Source organism: Onychostoma macrolepis, chromosome 09 (genome assembly GCF_012432095.1).
Source record: "Onychostoma macrolepis isolate SWU-2019 chromosome 09, ASM1243209v1, whole genome shotgun sequence".
Taxonomy (NCBI): domain Eukaryota; kingdom Metazoa; phylum Chordata; class Actinopteri; order Cypriniformes; family Cyprinidae; genus Onychostoma; species Onychostoma macrolepis.
The window spans coordinates 4,419,616-4,443,103 of NC_081163.1; the positions used below are offsets into that span (position 1 = coordinate 4,419,616).

General features: G+C 35.5%; 1 protein-coding gene across 1 annotated transcript in view; it reads left to right on the top strand.

Moving 5' to 3' along the window:
* The first annotated feature begins 6,790 nt into the window (after positions 1-6,790).
* The window catches only part of xirp2b (xin actin binding repeat containing 2b), a 90,269-nt gene continuing 73,571 nt past the window's right edge, over positions 6,791-23,488 (top strand). Inside the window, 1 exon segment of the mRNA XM_058788003.1 lies at positions 6,791-7,226. The gene's annotated coding sequence lies outside the window, so the exon portion shown is untranslated.

The window sequence follows — 23,488 nt, forward strand, 5'->3', positions numbered from 1 at the left end:
CCTTACTGGAGAGGAATACAGAAGCACATCGCGGGTCTTTCATGCTGATAACACTGCTCATGTGTTTGCATAATGATGCATTTCAAAATTAATGACCAAACGTATCATTATAAAAGTGTTGCTGCAGATGAAATTATAACGTGGATAACAGGTTAGACATTGATTATTTATCACTCAAATCCCTTTCTCTACCTGTCCGTTGGTCGCGCATATCCACCATGTTTGTAGTTTTTTAAACACTTTTTATGCGTGTTTGTAGTTGTAATCGAATCCTCGTCCACTGCGCAATGTGTTGTGGGCACTATTAGCCGTTAGAGTGTGTATCGATCTGCACTTCGAATTCTAGCCAGAAGTAGTAGACCATCCGGGAATCTTTGGCATACTTTTTTAAACATACTATGATTTGGGACATACTAATTCTATTTTCGAATACTATTTAGGACAGATAGTATGCGAATTGGGTCGCAGCATGGATTATTGAAAATGCACATTCAGAAACTGCAATGATCGTAATCATCAACTTTCCATCCAGTTTTTACGCTGTTTTGTTATCGATAAAGAGAATATGCGTAAAATGCGTAAAACTGTCTCCAGCCTGTTTCCAACCAACTGGCCTGCTTTTACCGATAAAATGGTGTGCGTGATGACGTTATCCTTAAAAAAAACGAATTGTCGCATAAGTTTTGGTGTATTGCAAAAGAATTGCCCTTCAGCTGTTTCCATAGGCCTACATAATTTCACCTATTGCGCAAATTATATAGGCTATAGTAGCCTGTTCTTCATCCATTAGAAACAAAAAAAGACTGGTTTCCATCCAAGGATTTTTTTGCGAAAAACTATTTAGCTCTTTAAAATATTTACGATATAGACGATGGAAATGCCAATTATCTATTAAATTTCTCATGTGTCGACACAATCTTTTCCGTTTAACTTTAGCGCATAAATTCCATATCGATACTTCAAATGTCGCAAAAATTTGTTTGGAAACACTTTTTGTCGAGAAAAGGGGGTGTCACATGACAGAATTGGCCTATAGGCAGCGTCCGTGTTCATCACGTTAAAGCACCGTTTCCCAGTTCAGAAGCGCATTAAATCATACACTGTAAAAAGTGATAAGTTGACTTAACTTAAAAAAATGGAGGAAACCTGTTGCCTTAAAATTTTTAAGTAAATGATAATTAAAAAAAATAAGTTAATTGAATTGTCAAGTTCACTTAACTTTTTTTTTTTATTATGTTTTTAATCATTTTAAGGCAACAGGTTTCCTCAATGTTTTTAAGTTAAGTCAACTTATCACTTTTTACAGTGTATTCATATTATTCAGTTGCATCTGAAATTATTTTATACATGGTAAGGAAAAGACGAGTTACCGCTCAAACATCTCAATCTTAATTTGATGTTCCTTTAGTAGGTTTACATTATTTTTTTTACAGTGCACTGTTCAGTTTAAATAGCCTGTAGTCCGTGCCTTTCAGCTTGACCACCATACATACCCCCGTGATATTATGCCAAGCTCATTTTGTTTTACATGGATATGGAGCATGAAGTACAAAAGTTTAAATTAATTCGTTTTGGCTTGTTAGCTTCTTATATTTTTATTCTTGTTTTGTTCTGAGTTCTTTTTATCATTAAATTTAAAGGATTTGTTGTGGAGTGAGGGGAAATAAAATAGCATGATTTTTCAATATGTTTGGCTGCCTGTATTTTATTATAACAATCAACAGGCTTGTTGTCGATTATAAAACGGTTAGTTCCATTCCTCGATTCTGATTGGTCGGCAGCTGTGTTTTATTCACGATACAGCACGGCTATCACCGCTTCACCAAACCGTTCTGTGTATCACTGAGCAACACCCTTAGCAACATAAACAATCAATAGCATCAAAACTGTTTAATGTATTATGCATTTCGGCAGAATTAACTGTCTGTTATTTATTTAATGAAGCATGACTGACCCCTGCTGGTGTTATGTTGCATCTTTCATCTTTAATTTTGAGAACCCGCCCTTCTAAATAAACGCTTCTCATGCAGAGATATGTTGATGTGTGTGCGGCGCGCGTCTGAGTGAAAGACTGCAGTTTCCGAAGTGAGGAGGGAATATTACTGAATTTATTAGTTTTCTGTTTCAGGTATGATTCTGTATGTCCATCAGTTTACACTGTAATGACGCTTGCAAACTCGTGCTGTGCCGCGAATCGGTCTGTTTTAAAATGAAAAGACAGAAAACAGAAGTTTTCTCAAGCTGAGAGATAAGCAGATGTATGTGTGTGAGAAAATGTCATATATGGTGTTTAAAAAATAAATGACAGCGGATGATAAGAGCTCTGTTTTTATTTAAGCTCCATTAGACGAGAGGCATGTTCGGAACATCTTGCTGTTTACTGTTGCTGTCAGGAACTATTTTTTAGCGGAAGGACAGCATTTAACGAACTTGCTTCAAAAAAGTAACATTTCAATACATACATTTTGGGTTTTAATATTTTTAATTGTGTGGTAACCGTTTTATAAAAGCAATAAGGTACTCGAGGCCTTGCTGTATCGTGAATAAATCACGCCTGAAGGGGTTGCAGGCACTCCGCTACGTGTCATGCCTAACAACGCCCTTCAGCCGTGATTTATTCACAATACAGCGCGGCCTCTAGTACCTTATTGCTTACGTATACTTAATTGTGCGCGTGATGCGCCGGCACAATCACTTGATTTTTTCATTTATTTTTTTCCTTATAAAAGTGGAAACAACTTACAGTAGCCTACTCTTTCATTTGTGGCCATATAAGAGTAAGACATTATTCAAAACTGTTCAGAATATTTCTTTTATTTGTGTACATTCACAATGAAAACAAAACATGTGCTTTTATGAAATAAAGGAAACAAACAGGATGCCACTTTCTCAAGAGCGCATCGCAAAATGAACCGAAATTCTGCATATAGGCTGCTAATTGTTGCACATTTTTTTTTCTTTCGTTTTGTTAATTCATTAATTATTTAGAAAAATATATTTTGCATATGGGCCTATTTCTTTTATATGAAATAGCTTATGTTTTTCTCTGTTCGCAGAAGCGCTGCAGGTGCGTGCATGTGAATCCTCACGTTCATGTTGTTTATGCTGCTTTTTGCGTGTATAAAATTAATCCCTGGAAAACAAATTTAGGTATTTTTAATGGGTCACAGTCACCAATCAATTTAAATTTAATTTAATATTAACATAATCCTGTCGGTTAACAGTATGGCGTAACGACCGTCGGTTAGGAGAAATAAAATAACCGAAATGAACATTCCTATTTCCTATAAATGGGGGGCACAAATTCTTTCTTGGGGGCAATGCCCCCCTTAACCCCCCCAAGGTAGAGCCGGGCCTGAACCATAGTCAACATAGAGCATGAAGAGTAGACATGTTTCATAGGTCATAGGTCAAAACTTGTTCATGTCTATTAGACACGAAAAAAACATAGATATACCAAGTTCCTATTACTTCTCTTTCTTTGCACTGAGCAATTTATGCACAAACCTGTTTACATTTTTGCAGGACAGGGTAGCTCTCTTCTGAACATGCAAAATGTACATTTATTATTACATTTGTTTGCCTCTCTGTGCCACATACTGTATTTTGATGCAGCTAAATTCTCAATAAAACTGTTTTCATTGATATATTTTACTGTTTCTGTTGTCAGACAACGGCATGAATATGAAATAGTGACTGCAGCGTGACCCATTAAGACTACATAACCAGCTCTCCTTTCCAAGATGTTAATCTGCACAAAAATCCTGATTTATAATCCTGCTGTCGTCTGATAAAATCAAATAGGCTACACATAAGATAAAGACAATACCAGCTTCAACAGATGCATAATATTTTAATTCGCTACAAGCAGGATACACAAGAAGCACGTTCAACTCGGACACACAGACGGTTGTTGTGGTAATAAACACCGTAAACAGCAACCTTTCGCGTGTCCGCGCTTAATGCGCATCATATGAAAAGCATTTTAGGGGGCCCTTGGCTTTTGGGGGCCCAAGGCAGTCGCCTACCTTTGCCTAATGGGTAAGTCCACCCCTGAACGTCATAAGACGTTGATATTTGGTTAAATTTCAGTTGCAACATCAGGTGACCAAAACTCAATGTCAATTCAACATCTAATGTCAGTGTTGATTTGATGTCTAATACCAACGTCAGCTGACGTTGATATTTGTTGTTTTTAGCTTGTGTAACCAAAGTCCAATGTTAAATCAATGTCTAATTGGCATCAAATACTGACGTCAACCCGATTTTCATTCTCAACCAAAATGCAACGTCTGTCTGACGTCATGTCCAACATCAGTATGACGTTATATAGATGTCCTGTGCCTGCTGGGTTCGGATGCATTGCAATTGATTTTGATGCACATAAAATTTGCTTAAATGGTGCTTTTTGATTTTTGTGGCTGATGTACTTGAGAACTGTCTTTGTATGGAAGTTTAAAAAATGTGCACTACTGAAAAAATTACCGCATTTTTAAATCGTATTTGATTGTGATACACTCAACCAATGCTGTTTTGGTTATATATGTTTTTCATGTGGCTTCAGAAGACTAATAATATAGAGCAAGTTGTATGGACTACTTTTATGCTACTTGTATGATAAATTGCTTAAATTGTGCTTTTTCCCCTTTTTGGAGCTTAGCAGATGTATAAAATGTTCAAAATGTGCTCCACAGTAAAAACAAAAAACAAAAAAACATAGCAAGCAAGTTTGAAACGACCTGAGAGTGAGTGGATAAAGTAAAGATTTTCATTCTTTGGATGCCTTAAAAGCTACGCTGGTATGAGCACCGTTTTTATTTTTGAGCAAATGTGAACTGCTTTAAGAGATGCTATTTTCTTCCAAATGGGAGCTATAACAGGATGAAATGCAGGAGTTTTGTTGAAGTATGACTGTGATATTCCTCTCCACTCGGTGGAGACTTGTTCAAACGCCAGAGTTCTGTTTTACTTTGTTTGACAGGGTATTTTTTGCAAGCCTATTGATCCTTTTCAGGAACGGAGCGCCTTCTCTTGCACTAAAGCCATTTTAGAGTTATTTGCAAGTCATTTCTCCCTGCTCTTGTTGGGGGCTTGTGTTTGTGAAGTGAAATCTTATTAGGGGAGGCATGAAACTAACCGTTTCGAATCATAATTCACGGTCACAGCAAGAGATTCATTCAGTGTAGAGCTTTACAGCTGCTTTATGTGTCTCTGGTGCCTGAATGGTGCAATTAAAGAGTCTACCTGATCAATAAGAGAGCATATCTCTACCCCTAAGTGACTTTAAAAACTCGAAAGTTGGCTATAACACAAATAAAAGTGTGCTCTAGAGGTTTTAAACAATTGCACTCAGTTTATGTTCAACCTCTTGTGGTACTACTAGTTTCTCTTACTAAACCAATAATGTATTCATCAGCTCGGTCACAAATCTAGTTAGCTGCCTACATAGGCAGCATTTTAAGGCAAAGGATTTTTAAGAAAAATTCATATTAAACATATCCAAAGTCCAAAACATATTAAAGAATATTTTTATGTTTTATATATAATATGAATTGGCCATACTTGAATTGAAGTAATATGTCGTTAATATGGTCATTAATATTATTTATTTGCATTTACATTTATTTATGATTATATTCTTTTATTCCTATTTATATATTTGTTTAAACAAACTCTTTTTGATATCCCCTACTGAATGTGTAGGGGCAGTGGGCACTTCATTGGGAGCATGTGAATTGGCACACATGCTGTGGTCAGTTTCGGACTTGCTGGTCTTAAATGATCAGTTTGCTGAGGTTGAGTTGCTATTGGAGGATTACGCTGTTGTTCTGCTGCTGAACCCTTGAATGAAGGAGGATTAGAGGAGGTCTTAACAGCAAACTTAATTATAAACAAACTGTTTTTCTGCACCACAAAGCTTTATCTATCACCTCTTAAGTCAGGATTTAGCAGGGCGGGAAAAATGTGTTTGTGGCTGTTCTCAGCAGGAATAGGAAAGTACTACACACACACACTACAGAGCTTTTAATGTGCACAGCGGCACCTTATGTAGTGGACAGCAATTATGTGAGTTATCTACAATTATGATGTTGTGCATCTGATATGAACACCTAAAAAAAGCATTAATTCATCCAAAAACATTTACTGACCCTGTTGTTCCAGACTTTTTTCCGAGAAATGTATAAGGAGAACTTTATATTGAGCTATTCAATAACAATCAAGTAGTTAAGATTTTATATGCAGTATATATCCTACTACTTTATATATTTGAGCAGAATATAGATTATAGATATAAAGTGGTTCATACGACTGTAGCTTTATGTTAGTAAGTGAAATATTTACCTCTTTTCCTCACATAAAGTTAACATATGACTTCTGAAGACTTGTAATAGGCCATAATTGTCACGATTCATTGGGAGGAACGAGAGAGAGACGTGGAGGAACATTGAACAGACTTTAATACTGGAATCACAGGGGAAAATCCATCACAGGAACACAGGAAACACACGACATCCAACAAGTAGACCCAACAAAGACAAACTGAATGGACTGGGGCTTTTAAGGACAAGGAAATCAGGGGAAAACAAAACAAACCTGGAGCAAATTAACTAATAACCTAAACGAGGACAGGAACAGGAACAAACCAAATATGGGCACGAAAGTAGGGGAAACACAAGACACAGGAAGACAGGACTGACAATAATACAGAAGTCACACAAACTACTTTTTTTTGGTTCTTTTATGGTGTACTTTCATCATTTTGGAGCTTGATCAGTCTTAAGCAAGATTTATGAAAATTCTGGTGAAATTACGGCGAGTAAATAATGAGAGGTTTAATTTTTGGGTCAACTACTCCTTTAATTTGCAATTTAATTTAAAATGTTTTTAAAAAGAGTCTTTATTGCGTGTCAGAGGAAGTCACTGGCTCTTTTATGAAGTGTACATCCATTTATTTCAATAAGAACATGAGTGTGGTCTTATTCGCTTCAATTATACAGCTCTGTGACCCAAAACCTGCTCATTTGGTTCATTCATAAATCTTAATGAGCAGCAATCTGTCTTGTCTTTTTGGCTCTTTTTGCCATGGGTCTGGCTTTAGCTTCCTCCATCCGATCCTGACGGTTGATTACCGTGACTTTTTCTGCATCAAGGTCATCGCAGGAGAATGAAGATCTAGACGCATGCTCCTGATGGTAATTGCACAGGACCGAATGCCATCGCAACAAGTAAGCATATGCCGTTACATTAGCCAGGAATTCTCCGTCGATCTGAAATGGAGCTTGATGATAACTGTAATTTCTCCCGCTGTGCATTGATTGCGTGTCAACATGACTTTTTGACTGTGGTAATTCCCGCACATTGTGTTGCAAAGAAAATGAATCCGTCTTTCTTATCCACATTCTCGTCTGGTCGGCGCATTATGTGGGATTAATTCTGATTTGTGAGACATGGCAGAGAGACTGAGCGTGACTCGGATTGATGGGTTCAGAGGGAAATAGATCTTTAAGCGTCTTCTAATGAAGACAAATTAGCAGTTGGGGTTGATGGGGGTCGGTGAAAGATCACGGCGCGTTTGGAAGTGAATGATGGCCCGACGGTCGCTAATACGACACAATTTTCATCAGAGGTTCACCTCGAGCGCAAGACCTTAACTCGTTTGTGATTAGGAAGTAATGCCACGGTCATGCGATGGTTAATCAGTCGTGGCAGAGACTGGATGAGCTGTTTTATAGTATGGATGTTCGTTTGATGCAAAGTCTGAAATGGATTGTATGCCTATTTGTGTGGTCTGAGAAAAGTGTGTCATTTCTATCACTAGTGTTGCCAATCGGATTTTGCAAAATAATAACCACCTTCAAACAGGTTTCCCGAACACCCTCTCCACTGCCTGGCTGCCATTGGTTACTCTAAGAGATAGTCCCTCCCCCAGACTCACATCATTGGTTGAGTCTGTGTTGGGCTGTTTGATCAAATAAGCATTGTTTTTCATAAGTAATAAAAGTTTACACTTGGGAAAATGAAACTGTGATTTAAGATCACAGCATCAGTGCAATATTATACTATATATGCTATTATATTATTTTGAATTGGCTTTTTTATATTTTCAGTTTTCATTTAAGTTTTTGTAATGTTGTTATGTTATGTGCTTTGATCATTTTTATTGCTATTATTATTATTTGTATGTATTTTTTATTTAGTTTTCAATTAATTTGTTTCAGTTTTAGTAATTTTAGTACTTCAACTTATTTTGTAACGTGCTTTGATAATTTTTTAATGTTTTTAAATATTTAAATTTCTTTTTTGTTTTATTATTATTATTTATTTTATTTCAGTTTTAGAGTCATTTTAGTACTTAAACTTCAACTTTTTATTTCAGTTTGTTGCTGAGGCAACGTTTCTAATTTTTGTTTAAATTTATAAGTTTTTCATTGTAAATTTATATTATATTTTATTTTATTTTAGCCTCATTTCAAGTTATGAAAATGATATTTTAATTGTTTTAGTTAACAACAATAGTGCACTATTTCAAACGTTGGTAAATCAGTGACATTGATCATGTGACTCTTTGGTCAGATGTTTTGCTTCCACTGAAACTCTAAATGCTCATTGAAACATCTCTAATCATGCTGGATTTGATCACATTCGTTAGTTCTTGTTCACATTATCTGCAGTGCTGCTGTCATTAAAGAAATTTATTCTAAAATATATAAAGTTTTCAGTTCAACATTTTAATCAAATAGTCTTTCAGATTCATTTAAATAAGAAAAATGCTAAATAAAGGCATTTTACTTGTGTTCTCAGACTTTTTGACCTTTGAGGATTTGAAAATTCAGAAATAAATGCATGTCTTTTGCATTTCCAGCTTCAACCACATGGAGTCAGTGTGATGTTTGTGAGAGTCGTTGCCTCAGTTCTTTTATTTTGACTCTTTTTTGGGGGGTTTTAATACCCTCCCCTGGTGGGAAACACGTCCTGTAGAGAGAAGCAAGCTTCAGGATCGTGAATGAGTGATTTTAAATGCGTGATATAGTTAAAGTTTATTTTTGCTGTGCCTTCAGGCTCTTCATACAGTCTCTTGAGATCTTCAAGTCAACATGAAATCGAAATAGATCCTGTTTACTTTGTAAATTCGTGCTGCTGGTCTTATTGTGCATGACTCATGTTATTCCAAACATTTATCTTATCCAAAGACTCCAAAGATTTATTTTTGGAATCTTTAATCAAAATGTAATAATGCTACATCTGAAACAACCAATAAATTCAACTCTTTCCTTTCAATCATCTGACTCTGCCACTATTCACAATCCAGTCAATCTCCAATGGATAAAATCATCTCCTTCCATACATTTCATTTGAAAAACTGTCAGATTATGGAAGTAAAATAGGTTGTGATTTTCATGTTGACTTCATGGATCATATCATAACAGATCTTAGTGTATTAGACGATCCTCACTGCATTCAACAGTGTTGCAAATTTTATGCAGATTTCTGTGAATGATCAAATCAGACTGATTGGCCTCTAAAACTGCCTTATTTTTGTCCATTAAGTGATTTGGTGTTGATTGCATGCATTAGCAAATGTCTTGAAAACAGGAGCGAATGAACAAGCGATGCAAACAAATGATTTTTTTGCATTCATTACGTTCAAGCCCACATTCCCTGATGTCAGAGAACGGTGTCGGATGACTTGTTTCTGGCCGCGTCTGTCATCTCGAAGCTTTGATAAAAACCGTCTCATGTTTTCTGTCAGAATATTTCTCAGCTCTGTGTCGTCACCTCCTTTCTGATGTAGGGCAAAATATTCTCTGTCATTTGTATGATCAGAAAAGTAAAGAAGGTGAGGAACTGTCCCACATTGTGGCAGTGGTGGCCTCGTGTGAAGAACGTATGTAGGTCATGTCTTGGTCCTTGTCGTGACTCTTTCATCACTTGACTGTTATATTTAGCTTCTCTTTTGGAGATTTTTAGGGCTGAGATTGGGTGTCAGGACTGACGGTCGGATACGACCTGCCGAGGCTAAATATACGTTCTGTTTCCATGAATGTTGGTTTATGTTCTTGCATCAGGCATTCTGGGATCTCTGAGTGGTAATCGACACTTGTGATATACAGAACCTCTTAAAGGAGGCGATATAAGCAAAAGTTCTTGACATATTCTTTAAAAAAATTGGTCAGTGTTGATGTAAAACTGTCAATTGAAAGTTTGGGGTCACTTATTTGTTTATGTATGTGTATTCATCAATGAATGCTGACAAAATTATATCACAGTTTCTACAACTGTTGTCAACATTGATAATAATCTGAAATGTTTCTTGAGCAGCAAATCAGCATATTAGATGATTTCTAAAGGATCGTGTGACACTGAAGACTGGATTAATGATGCTGAAAATTCAGCATTGCATCAAATTAATAAATTTCATTTTAAAATATATTAAAATAGAAAACAGCTATTTTAAATTGTAAATATTTGTACATTTCCCCACTGACAAAGAAATGATCAGTCTATAATTTTAATGGTAGATTTATTTGAACAGTGAGAGACAGAATAACAACAATAAAATCCAGAAAAACGCAGTTCAAAAAGTTATAAATTGATTTGCATTTTAATGAGTCAAATAAGTATTTGATCCCCTATAAATCAGCAAGATTTCTGGCTCCCAGGTGTCTTTTGTAGGCAAGGAGCTGAGATTAGGAGCACTCTCTTAAAGGGATTGCTCCAAATCTCAGTTTGTTACCTGTATAAAAGACACCTGTCCACAGAAGCAATCAATCTATCAGATTCCAAACTCTCCACCATGGCCGAGACCAAAGAGCTGTCCAAGGATGTCAGGGACAAGATTGTAGACCTACACAAGGCTGGAATGGGCTACAAGACCATCGCCAAGCAACTTGGTGAGAAGCTGACAACAGTTGGTGCGATTATTCGCAAATGGAAGAAACACAAAATAACTGTCAATCTCCCTCGGTCTGGGGCTCCATGCAAGATCTCACCTCGTGGAGTTTCAATGATCACGAGAACGCTGAGGAATCAGCCCAGAACTACACGGGAGGATCTTGTCAATGATCTCAAGGCAGCTGGGACCATAGTCACCAAGAAAACAATTGATAACACACACTATGCCGTGAAGGACACTACGCTGCTTTAGAGAAGAGGAAGAGAAAACTTGGGGTGCACGTAAAAATCTATTCATATATGAATTGCGATTCTGTCTTCTAACGATTCTAATGGACACACAACTTTCAAGATGAATGTTCTAAAGCAGCAGTTCTCAATCCTGTTCCTAGCGTCCTCCTGCTCTGCATCTCTCTCTCATTCAGATCATCAGCTCAATGAATACACTTATTTTCACATAGTTATGAGAAGCGTTATACATGGACACACATGCGGTTGCCATACTGTATTAAAGCTTTAATCATGATAAAATCATTTATTAAAAGCTAACAGAAGCAGTAGCACTTACAAATAACAGTGTATCTAAAAGTATGAGACGACAACAACAAACAAACATACCATTAAGAGCCATACTTGCACAAGTTCTGCACAATCCTCTTCACTAATATCCTCTGCGTCTCAATCGGGCTTAGATTGATAAGAAATATAGGCGACACCATTTACAATACAACCAGAGCACATGCCGCTGAGCTGAGGGGCAGGACGTTTAGACACACACTAGAGGTGGTTTAGCCAATCACAACACACTGGGGCACCTAACCAATCGCGTATTTTTGAGGGAGGAGCTTCATAAAAGCAGAAAATGATCAGCGCGTTTATCAGAGAAGGGACAGAGGTGTGGAATAAAGGTAAATTATTTGAAAAATAATGTGTTTTTTTTTTTAAACGAAGCATTAACACATGTTAGACTGCACCCCATAAACACAATCAAGCCTAGAAAAAAAACAGTCAACCACCCCTTTAAGGTCCTGGAGTGGCCTAGCCAGTATCCATACCGTAATCCCATAGAAAATCTGTGGAGGGAGCTGAAGGTTCGAGTTGCCAAACATCAGCCTCGAAACCTTAATGACTTGGAGAGGATCTGTAAAGAGGAGTGGGACAAAATCTCTCCTGAAATGTGTGCAAACCTGGTGGCCAACTACAAGAAACGTCTGACCTCTGTGATTGCCAACAAGGGTTTTGCCACCAAGTACTAAGTCATGTTTTGCGAAGGGGTCAAATACTTATTTGACTCATTAAAATGCAAATCAATTTAAAACTTTTTTGAAATGCGTTTTTCTGACTCATTAAAATTCAAATCAATTTATAACTTTTTTGAAATGCGTTTTTCTGGATTGTTTTGCTGTTATTTTGTCCCTCACTGTTAAAATAAACCTACCATTAAAATTATAGACTGTTCATTTCTTTGTCAGTGGGCAAACGTATAAAATCAGCAGAGGATCAGATAATTTTATATATATATTCTGTATACATATATAGGGGTGGGCGATATGACAAAAATCTTATATCACGATATGACTAATTTTATATCACGATAACGGTATATATCACGATATAGTAATTTTTTTCTATTAAAAAGGTTTTTATGATATTAAAATCTTTGATACCATAGAATTTTCATAATCCTTGTCACCAATGTCAATATCAACCTAATACAAGCCTAAAAATAGACAACAAAAAAAAAAACTCAAACTCACTGAAAATAAATAAACAGTCAGTGATTAAATAAGTATAAGAAACTAATTGCAAGCAATAGGACAAAAAACTACAATAAATAAGAAACGCTACATACATTGTGTAAATTAATTAGTCTTCACTGTGTTAATTATCTATCTATCTATGATAGATATAATTAACGTGTATTATGTATAGATTCTATACACGCATATATATATATATATCATTATTATGTTTTTATTATTATTTCATCTTATTAAAGTTACAAAAGTGATTTAGTCAAGAGCAGTGACAGATTTTCTATGATTAATATGAATGGCAGACAGAACGAATATTAGACAGCTTCCCCTTTAAGACCGAAGTCCGGATCCAATATACTATTAAATATGCGTTTTCTCTGTTAGCTGTTTCCTCTCGCTTAAGACCAAAATCGCTGTCTTTATGAGGATACTTGCCAAGACGGGGATTCTGACACATATAAGTGTGTTTATTTAATAGTTCAAAGTATGATGATTAAAAATGATTAAAATGATTAAAAAGTATTACCGTAAACAATGTATTTTGCAACACCACGAAATAAATGATAGAACATAATATGAAACGATATACTTTTTATTTCATCCATCCGATATATATCGTCATATCGCACAGCCCTATACATATATATATATATATATATATATATATATATATATATATATATATATATATATATATATATATACAGACATATTTTGGCATATTTATGAAGAAATTTTGGACACCTCTTTATTATGAGTATTTTCCTCATTGCTTTTTTTCATGACTGTACTATATTTTTTATTCTATGAAATATGGGAATTATTACAGTGACAAAATTAAATCATCTTCGATGTATCAATGTTGTAATTTGTCAGATGTCTTCTTGAGAGATTTAAGCTTTGCACTCTGGTACATATTTGACATACATACTTTGCATGCATACTTGTATAAATGTGTAGCTAATGTGTACCTTGAAGCTTGTACGATTAGTATGGCTTAAATATATTGAATATGTTTAAACAAATGAAACCGGTTTAATGTTTTAGCACAAGTATTGCTCACTACAGACTGATCTGTTTAAAGCTGCTATTTTCCATTTGTTCCTTCCTTAGTTTTGTGACACACAGATCTTGTTTTCTCATAATTCACGGGTTTACAAATCGATGCCTCTTGCCATTATGTGTGACGGCACCCAAAACAGCAGGATTTTCCACAGAATGTTCCTGAAGATGGCAGATTGTTATCTTGTTTGAGCTGTGAGTGCAGGAGACACCAGTGTGTGGGCAGCCAGCACTCATGACATCCGGCCGTCATGTGGGTTAATCTCAGGAGAGGAGTGTGTGCGACAGCCAGCTGTAATGAAGCACCTGACATGAGTCCTCCAAACGTGAAGGTGTTTTTCGCAGTAATTTGTCCTGCGCTCCATCGGCTCCTCCTGTCCTGTGAAATTAGTGTATTTCAAGTCAGCGTCATCCATATTTACAGCACAGAGCGCAGTCAAGTCTGTTATGTTATACAGTCTGTGTCTCTTTTGCACCGTGAACGTAAGTGTGGCATAACTGCGACAGCATGTGTGCATTGACAACGCTTCTGCTGTAGAACACAACTGCGTCTGTATGTGGAAAATAAAGTGATTTCCTTTAATCTGACTGACTTTTGGATCTAAACTGCAGTATGTTTGTGTCAGAAATGTGAGTACCACCAAGAGTACTAGCAATGGCTGGTTACTACTAACACACCATCTGTATTACGTAATCAGATTTGAAAAATTGAGTACCTAGATTATATTACATTTTAAAATGCTCATAATCAAAATTACAGTTACTTTTTATGGATTACATTATTACATTATTCATAAAATTACATTCTATTACATTACATTCTATATTAATACAGCACAGTGTTATATGGGAAACACAAAAATTGTCACTTGGTAGAAGAATAAAGAAATTGTATGAATTTTTTATTGCTTAATATAATAAAAAATATAAAAATATGTATTATTTTATTCATTTATATTAATGTATCTTTCTACCAAGTAAAAAAAATATATATTTTTTTCTTGTTGTATGCATACATCTCAGATTTCTGCTTTTTTAAATGTAATAATAAGCAAACCAACTTGCCCATTGGGTAAAGGAAAATACACCTAATTCCAGCTATTTTACCACTGTTGATTTTATTTAATTATTTATTTGTTTTATTTATTTTTTGGTTGTTGTATGCAAAAATTTGAGGTTTGTGTATTTTTTTTTAAAGAAAAAGCATAACAATTTGCCCTTTGGGGAAAGAAGAAGAAATCGAATTTAAGATATTTTCTCTGAATGGTCTTTGTATAACAGTTTTTTTTTTTTTTTTCTCAAAAAGTTCTTGTTTCAAGGAATTCAAGACAAAAAAAAAAGAAAACTTAAGAAACGATTGTTTTGCAGTGTAAGCAACTAAAAGCCGTCTGTTACAGTGATTTTTACCATGTTTAACGAGGATTATACACTCATGTTGTACCTGCTGTTTGAACACCTTACAAATGGTAAAATCATGCAAAGTTTTTGCATCATCGATAACAGCCCATTTCCACAAATTGGATTTCTTTCATATCAATTGCAAACCGTATCAAAGTTTGCATGAACCCCATGAACTTGACTTTTTCAAGAAGAACCGAGTTTGGAAAACCACTTTCACACCAATCAAACTCAGATGTCAAACAGACTCGGGTCCTCACCAGAAAGGCCTTACAGACTACAGATGGTCCCCCCTGAGTCCTATTGAATGTGTCATTTTAATCGCTCTGAGTGGGTGTGGCGAACAACTTCCCCCTCATTTTAAATTTTAATGTTGTAAAATCCATTTCTGAATTGGAAGATGACGTAATTAAGGAGCGTTTGTGCAATGGGATCCTCTCTCAGAAAGCTTAGAAATGAGGGGTACAAGAGAGAAAGATGCATGGCCTGTCACCTTCAGCATGGTCTGTCCTCTTCTGCCTTCATCTCAAAATCTCTGTGTGTATTAGACAGAGAAAGAGAGAGAGAGAGAGAGAGAGAGAGCGAGCTTATGTACTATTCCCACTTCTACCAATCAGAGTGTCTCTCGCAGTCATCACTGGTCATTCGTCAACCTGACATGACCTCATCTGCTTCTCTCCAGCATGAGACAAATGTTCACCACCGACACAAAGCCTTCTGCAAATTAAAATTTCTAATCTGACTCTTCAGTGGCAAGCCAAGTGTGTGTGTGTGTGTGTGTGTTTTGAAACTGCAGCCAAGCTGCAAGATGCTCTTCATTTTAAGTAGTAAAGCTACAATCGAGCTACAAAAAAAAAGTGTTTTACTCCATAACAAAAGTAGCATACTACATTGAAGCTGCATTGAAGGGGACAGTTTCTTTCTATATGAAATATTATTGATAATATTATCAATATTTAATTATTAATATTTAACTAATTATTTTTTATAGAAAATATTAATATTTAAAGAAAATTAAATAGTATTATTATAGAATAGAATAGAAATGTCATGCAAGAGAATTGTTTGCTATGTATTTTATTGGTTGTGTATTTTAGTAACTTGATTGTGGTTGGTCAGAGTGAGTTTGTGAAGATTCTGATCTCTGGCCTACTAATTTAAGTTTTTAGTGAAAATTCTTTTAATTTTTGTGAAATTCACTGTAAATTCACTGTTGATTTTTGCACCAATTTTCATTCATTAAAATAATGTAAAAATAGATTGTGCAGTTTAATAATTAGCTAAATAATTGCATATTTTTTTCCATTTATTTTATTTTATTTCATGCATTTTATTTTTTATCTTATGTTATTTATTTTTTTCCTAGTACTGAAGTACTGTAGCCCATAACTGGTTGGTCTATTGCCAATGAACATTTGCTACAATGTACGATGTGACATGCAATTTTGTAGACATTGTGTACGTTAGCTCAAAAACATATGAAACACAAACTCCGTATGAGTATGTGAGTACATTCAATTCTAGCTATGCAAACTTTTTATGCATTGTTGCAATCTAAAAGGCAGTTCGTAATGTATGCATAAATTGTCTTCTGCAGCCAGTTTTGCCTTTCAGATCTTCTTTTGTCTTGGCAGAGCAATGTTGTAAAATGGAATGAAATCTACATATTTATAGCTAGTTGCCTGAACAATGGCACTAGGGTTTTGGGGTGTCTCTATCGCCCACTTTAGGTTTGAGCAATGCAAAATGCATGTTAGTGTGTTGGCCATACGTTTACAACATGTTTGTTTACAGCCACTATCCTGTGGCACAATCCATCACAGTATTTCTAAATACTCATTCTTCATCCTTGCATCTAATTAGAGCTTCAACCAGAGCAGCAGAGCACATCGTTCAAGGTTTTGGCCGCAGAATGAACTCGAATCAATCGAAAAGCACGGCACAAGGTGAATTATAACTTCATAGGAGTTATTAAGAGGCAAGGACGTTCAGTCAAACTCCTCAAAGATTCAGCCTAAACACGGTTCAGCCTTGTTTACGGGTTTTAAGTCGGATCAATCTTTATCATCATATGAAGCTTCTGTTTTGAATCCTTGTGTAAAGGTGTGAAAAGCAGCCATACTGAACAAAGCAGGGTGAAAGCAAGGACTTTTCATAAATTGAGCCCGGTTGCCATGGCAAACTGGATTTAGAGGCAAACGTGAAAAAGCCGAGAAGGAGAGATGGAGACAAGCGGTGAGAAAGCAAGCATAAATGCTTGTAAAATGAATTGCGAAGGTCATATCATCTGTGTGCTTCGGTAAAATATTAACAGTGGAACAAGAGAGCAGCATAATTAGTCTTCAAGTCTTCCTCGCTCGCTCGCTCGCTCTGAATACCTGCACGGGAAACAGCGTTGCCCCTGTGAACCCAGTTTGCCACTTAGCACCTCTTCACCGGTGGAAGAACTGAGTCATCTTTGACCCTTGTACTGAACTGGTGGGTGTTTGAAATAATGCTTCTGTCCTCACTGGAGTAAAGCACACACACTCAGAGCCTCTCGTTCACAGCCTAGTGAGCTGCCTACGTAGGCTGCATTTTAAGACGTCATGGCTGCGCAGTATTATCATGCTCTCTTCTAAGACAGCGGTTTTCTACTTGTTTTGCTTCAGGATGCAGGTTTTGAATTAGAAATCAAACAGAAACCCAACAAAACATGCAAGTCAACTATTGTAGAAAAGTAAATAAAAATAACATTTATTACCATGAATCAGAAAAAATTAAGAAGCCTCTTTTGCTCACTAAGGCTGCATTTATTTGATCAAAAATACAGTAAAAACGGTAAAATTGTGAAATATTATTACAATTTAAAGTAACAATTTTCTATTTGAATTTATTTAAAAACATAATTTATTCCTGTGATGCAAAGCTGAATTTTCAGCATCATTACTCCAGTCTTCAGTGTCACATGATCTTTCAGAAATCATTCTAATATGCTGATATAAACATTTCTTATTATGAAAACAGTTGCTGCTTCATAATTTCCAAAAGTTTAAAACATATACTCAAAAATGTAAATTAATGTAAATGTAAAATTCCACAAGGATGCATTTAATTGATTAAAAGTGACAGTAAAGGCATTTATAACGTTGCAAAAGATTTCTATTTAAATGCTGTTCATTGCTGTTTCTGTTCATTGATTAATTCCTGAAAAAATATTTTGCATGCTTTTCACAAAAATATTAAGCAGCGAAAACCGTTTTCAACATTGATAATAAGAACCATTATTAATAATTAAGCACCAATAGTAATTGATAATTGAGCATCAAATCAGTATATTAGAATAATTTCTGAAGGATCATGTGACACTGAAGACTGGAGTAATGACGCAGAAAATTCAGCTTTGATCACAGGAATAAATTACATTTTAAAATATGTTCAAATAGAAAACATGTATTTTAAATTACAATCAAGTTGCTATTGCATTTATTTTCACATTTTCTTAAAAAAATTAAGCATTTATTTAGTTTTTCTGACTATGCATAATTATATAGATAGTTGGATTTTATTTATTTAGCAATATTTATTTCACCAGGGTTGCCTATGTAGAGCGTTCCAAACGCTCGTGAGTAACGAGGTTTCATGTCCGTTAGGATGCTGCTCCGGAAGGCAGCTGACTGTATGTAGGCAGCATACACCGAGGCAGCGCACTAGGGTTTGGAACGGAGCCATACTCTGCGTACGGGGAGGGAGGAGGGGAAAAGTGTTTGGCTTTTTCAGAAGGTATAAGCTGCATCTGGCATCTGATGAAGGTAGTGGAGGGAAGATTTGCATTCATTAAGCTTGAGCCAATATGAAGGTGAGAGAAGATATGAGGGCTGGATTTAGAGTCTTCTATTGTGGATTTTGGCCTTGATGAATCTTCAACAGTGGCTAAACTAATGTGTGTGTGTGTGTGTGAGAGAGAGAAAGAAAGAGCATTGACATCACTGTGCACATGTTGGATGTGATTCTTAAATGGTATCGTTGGTGAAGGATGAACTGGGCATGAAAAAATCTAACAAAACAACAACAAAAAATGTTATATTGAGCATAGAATCTAGGCTGTATTATAGTTGAGAATCGAAAATGCTGTTTACATTTTTATATTTATATAGTTATTTCAATATGTGTAATAGCCGTTTTTATATGACAATAGCAGCACTATTGAACAATACTCTCAATCTTTATTCAGTATTAATTATAATTACCTATGTAATAATATACAATATAATGATAATCTAAGTAATTATTTTTAAATAATTATATTTAAATAAGTATATTGCACCCTTAATTCTACTATGTACAGGTGCTGGTCATATAATTAGAATATCATCAAAAAGTTGATTTATTTCACTAATTCCATTCAAAAAGTGAAACTTGTATATTATATTCATTCATTACACACAGACTGATATATTTCAAATGTTTATTTCTTTTAATTTTGATGATTAGAGCTTACAGCTCATGAAAGTCAAAAAACAGTATCTCAAAATATTAGGATATTTACATTTGAGTTTGAATAAATGACCATCCCTACAGTATAAATTCTGGCTATCTCTTGTTCTTTGAAACCACAATAATGGGGAAGACTGCTGACTTGGCAATGATCCAGAAGACGAACATTGACGCCCTCCACAAAGAGGGTAAGTCACAGAAGGTCATTACTGAAAGGTGTGGCTGTTTACAGAGTGCTGTATCAAAGCATATTAAATGCAAAGTTGACTAGAAGGAAGAATTTGGGTAGGAAAAGGTGCACAAGCAACAGGGATGACCGCAAGCTTGAGAATACAGTCAAGCAAAGCCGATTCAAACACTTGGGAGAGCTTCACAAGGAGAGAACTGAAGCTGGAGTCAGTGCATCAAGAGTCACCACGCTCAGACGTCTTCAGGAAAAGGGCTACCAAGCCACTTCTGAACCAGAGACAACATCAGAAGCATCTTAACTGGGCTGTGGAGAAAAAGAACTGGACTGTTGCTCAGTGGTCCAAAGTCCTCTTTTCAGATGAAAGTAAATTTCACATTTCATTTGGAAATCAAGGTCCCAGAGTCTGGAGGAAGAGTGGAGAGGCACAGAATCCATGTTGCTTGAAGTCCAGTGTGAAGTTTCCACAGTCAGTGATGATTTGGCTGCCATGTCATCTGCTGGTGTTGGTCCACTGTGTTTTCTGATGTCCACAGTCAACGCAGCCATCTACCAGGAAATTTTAGAGCACTTCATGCTTCCTTCTGTTGACAAGCTTTATGGAGATGCTGATTTCATTTTCCAGCAGGACTTGGCACCTGCCCACACTGCCAAAGGTACCAAAAGCTGGTTCAATGACCATAGTGTTACTGTGCTTGATTGGCCAGCAAACTCGCCTGACCTGAGCCCCATAGAGAATCTGTGGGTATTGTCAAGAGGAAGATGAGAGACACCAGACCCAACAATGCAGATGAGCTGAAGGCCACTATCAGAGCAACCTGGGCTCTCATAACACCTGAGCAGTGCCACAGACTGATCGACTCCATGCCACGCCGCATTGCTGCAGTAATTCAGGCAAAAGGAGCCCCAACTAAGTATTGAGTGCTGTACATGCTCATACTTTTCATTTTCATACTTTTCAGTTGGCCAAGCTTTCTAAAAATCCTTTCTTTGTATTGGTCTTAAGTAATATTCTAATATTTTGAGATACTGATTTTTGACTTTCATGAGCTGTAAGCTCTAATCATCAAAATTAAAAGAAATAAACATTTGAAATATATCAGTCTGTGTGTAATGAATTAATATAATATATAAGTTTCACTTTTTGAATGGAATTAGTGAAATAAATCAACTTTTTGATGATATTCTAATTATATGACCAGCACCTGTATATAATTATAATATTGTAAATAATAATAATAATAATAATAATTTTGTGGTATTTCAATGTGTAAAATTGCCAAAGGTATGTTAAAGGCAGCACAATTGAATGAATATACTGAATATTTATTCATTATTAATTATAATTAGTTAAATACTTAAATAATTTTAAATATTTGCATCCCAATTTGCATTTGCAGTATATTGCACCCATAATTATAATATTGCAAAAAATTATTATTATTAATATTTCCATGGTATTTTAATGACAATTTTTGCATTGCAATGGCAGCAATTGCAATTGATTTAAACAATATATTGTGAATCTTTATTTATTCATTGTATTTAAATGCTTGCATTAAAACTTTTTTAGTACATTTTGCATTTTAGAATTATTTTTTTATATTTTATTTTTTTTACATTAAAATTATTTTAAATACTTATGCCCCTTAATTGTTATATATTATTGAAAAAAAATAAAATAATAATAATAATTATTATTATTAATTAATTAATTAATGCTTAAGAATAATTAGTATGCACTCAAAAAAAAAAAAGGTAAATTTTTTTAGAGAATTAATTGTTCTTCTTCATTTCTGTGATTCGTAAGTCCTTCGTTTGTAAAGAATGTGGCTGTTTTGCTGAGTTCTTCCTACCATAACCAACCGTTGTACTGTCAAATAGCATTTTAGCGCAGGCTTTGAAGCAACATTTTGTTGACAGGCTTACTGATCAGCAAATCTAAACAAATATTTAGATTCAATTCACCAGAAAGATTCAAGTCCCTGGGATGAATCAAAACACAGAACACATTTAATGTGTCAGACAGCATTTTAGTGCGGGCTTTGAGGGAGTGTTTCCTTCATGAATATCAGCGAATCTAAATAAACCTTTAGATTCCATTCACAAGTTCTCGGGATGAATCAAAACTTGGACCACATTTAATCACACATCAAGCGACACTTTGAGCCGGACCTGTGCATCCGGCTAATTACCATACCAAAAGTGGCCTCGGGCAGAGAAAGAAAAAGGAGAAAGTGTCAGGAACTCTCGCCTGTGGGCCCACCGCCTCTTCTCCTGCAGATCAGAGTCTGCACCGTTGCAGAGATCATTGAGCTGCGCACAACCTGTGTTCAGTGGAGCGCTAACAGAAACGCAGCATCCGCGTGGGCCGCGCTCGATGTGCTCCGGAGAGCTCTGACCTGTGTGCATCAAAGCTTCTGGAGAGTTCCTGGGGAAGGTTGTCTGTGTGGGCCTGACACACATTATAGCTTCTTGTAATGAAGAAAGATTGTGTCAGACGAACACTCTACTCTCATCTCATGACAGATAGAGAGCCACGGGATAGAGACTGTGTGAGAGAGAATGTAGACAGCACTGATAACATTGCAGCGGTGTGAGGTGAAATCGATGGGCTGGTTGGAGGAAAATATAGATTTTGTGAAGATTTCAGAGATTCGCTGATTTTTGGGAAACTTTTTAGAGAGTCTGGCAAACAAGTCACATTTTTTTTTTTTTCTTTCATGTTAAGGAAGCCCAAATATACCATCTTAAAACCTCTTTCTAAAAATATAAAAGCTGCCGTTTATTGTTATTGTTTACAGTTTAAACTGGGTGAACAAGTGCTCAATTTTAAAGACATGTTGTTCCCAGAAGTAAATAATTGGCTTTTATATGGCATAAAGCTACAACAGATTGTTAAAGTATTATCAAGAAAATATTTACTTTTTATTAAGTTAACTGTATATGTATAATATAAAATAAAATTTGGGATTGGTAAAATTGTTAATGTTTTTCAAAGAAGTGTCTTCTGCTCACCAAGTCTGCATTTATTTGATTAAAAATACTGTATAAGCAGTAATGTTGTGAAATATTATTACATGTTAAAATAAGTGTGTGCTACTTCATTATATTTTAAAATGTAATTCATTCCTGTGATACAATGCTGAATTTTTAGCAGCCATTACTCCAGTATTCAGTGTCACTTGATCCTTCAGAACAAAACTTTTTTTGAAGAAAAATTTCATTTATTTGAAATAGAAATATTGTGTAACATTCTAAATGTCTTTACTGTCACTTTTGATCAATTTAACACATCCTTGCTGAATAAAACTATTAATTTCTTCAAAAAAACCCCAACTTTTGTTGTGTATGTATATAGAAAATTATCTATTTATTTTTTTTTTTTATACTTTTAATAGTTTTTTTCAGTTTAATATTAAATTAGATGATGAATATGAATCTCTTGTCTATCCATTTATTTGTCCATCTGCCCATCTGTCTCTCTGTCCATCCAGCCCATAAAATATGAATGATGTCTCCTGAGTGTCCGTCCAGAAGCTCTGGGCAGTTCATTGAAAGCCAGTCTTACTTTTTCTGTAAGTAAGAGTGACAAGACTAAAGCCGAGTCCCACCGTCCATCCCTGTGGGACGGTGATATGTTAAATGATGAGCCTCGGGACAAAAACGCCTGCCTTTTTAATCCAACACTCCCTCCAAATGAAGATTTACACAC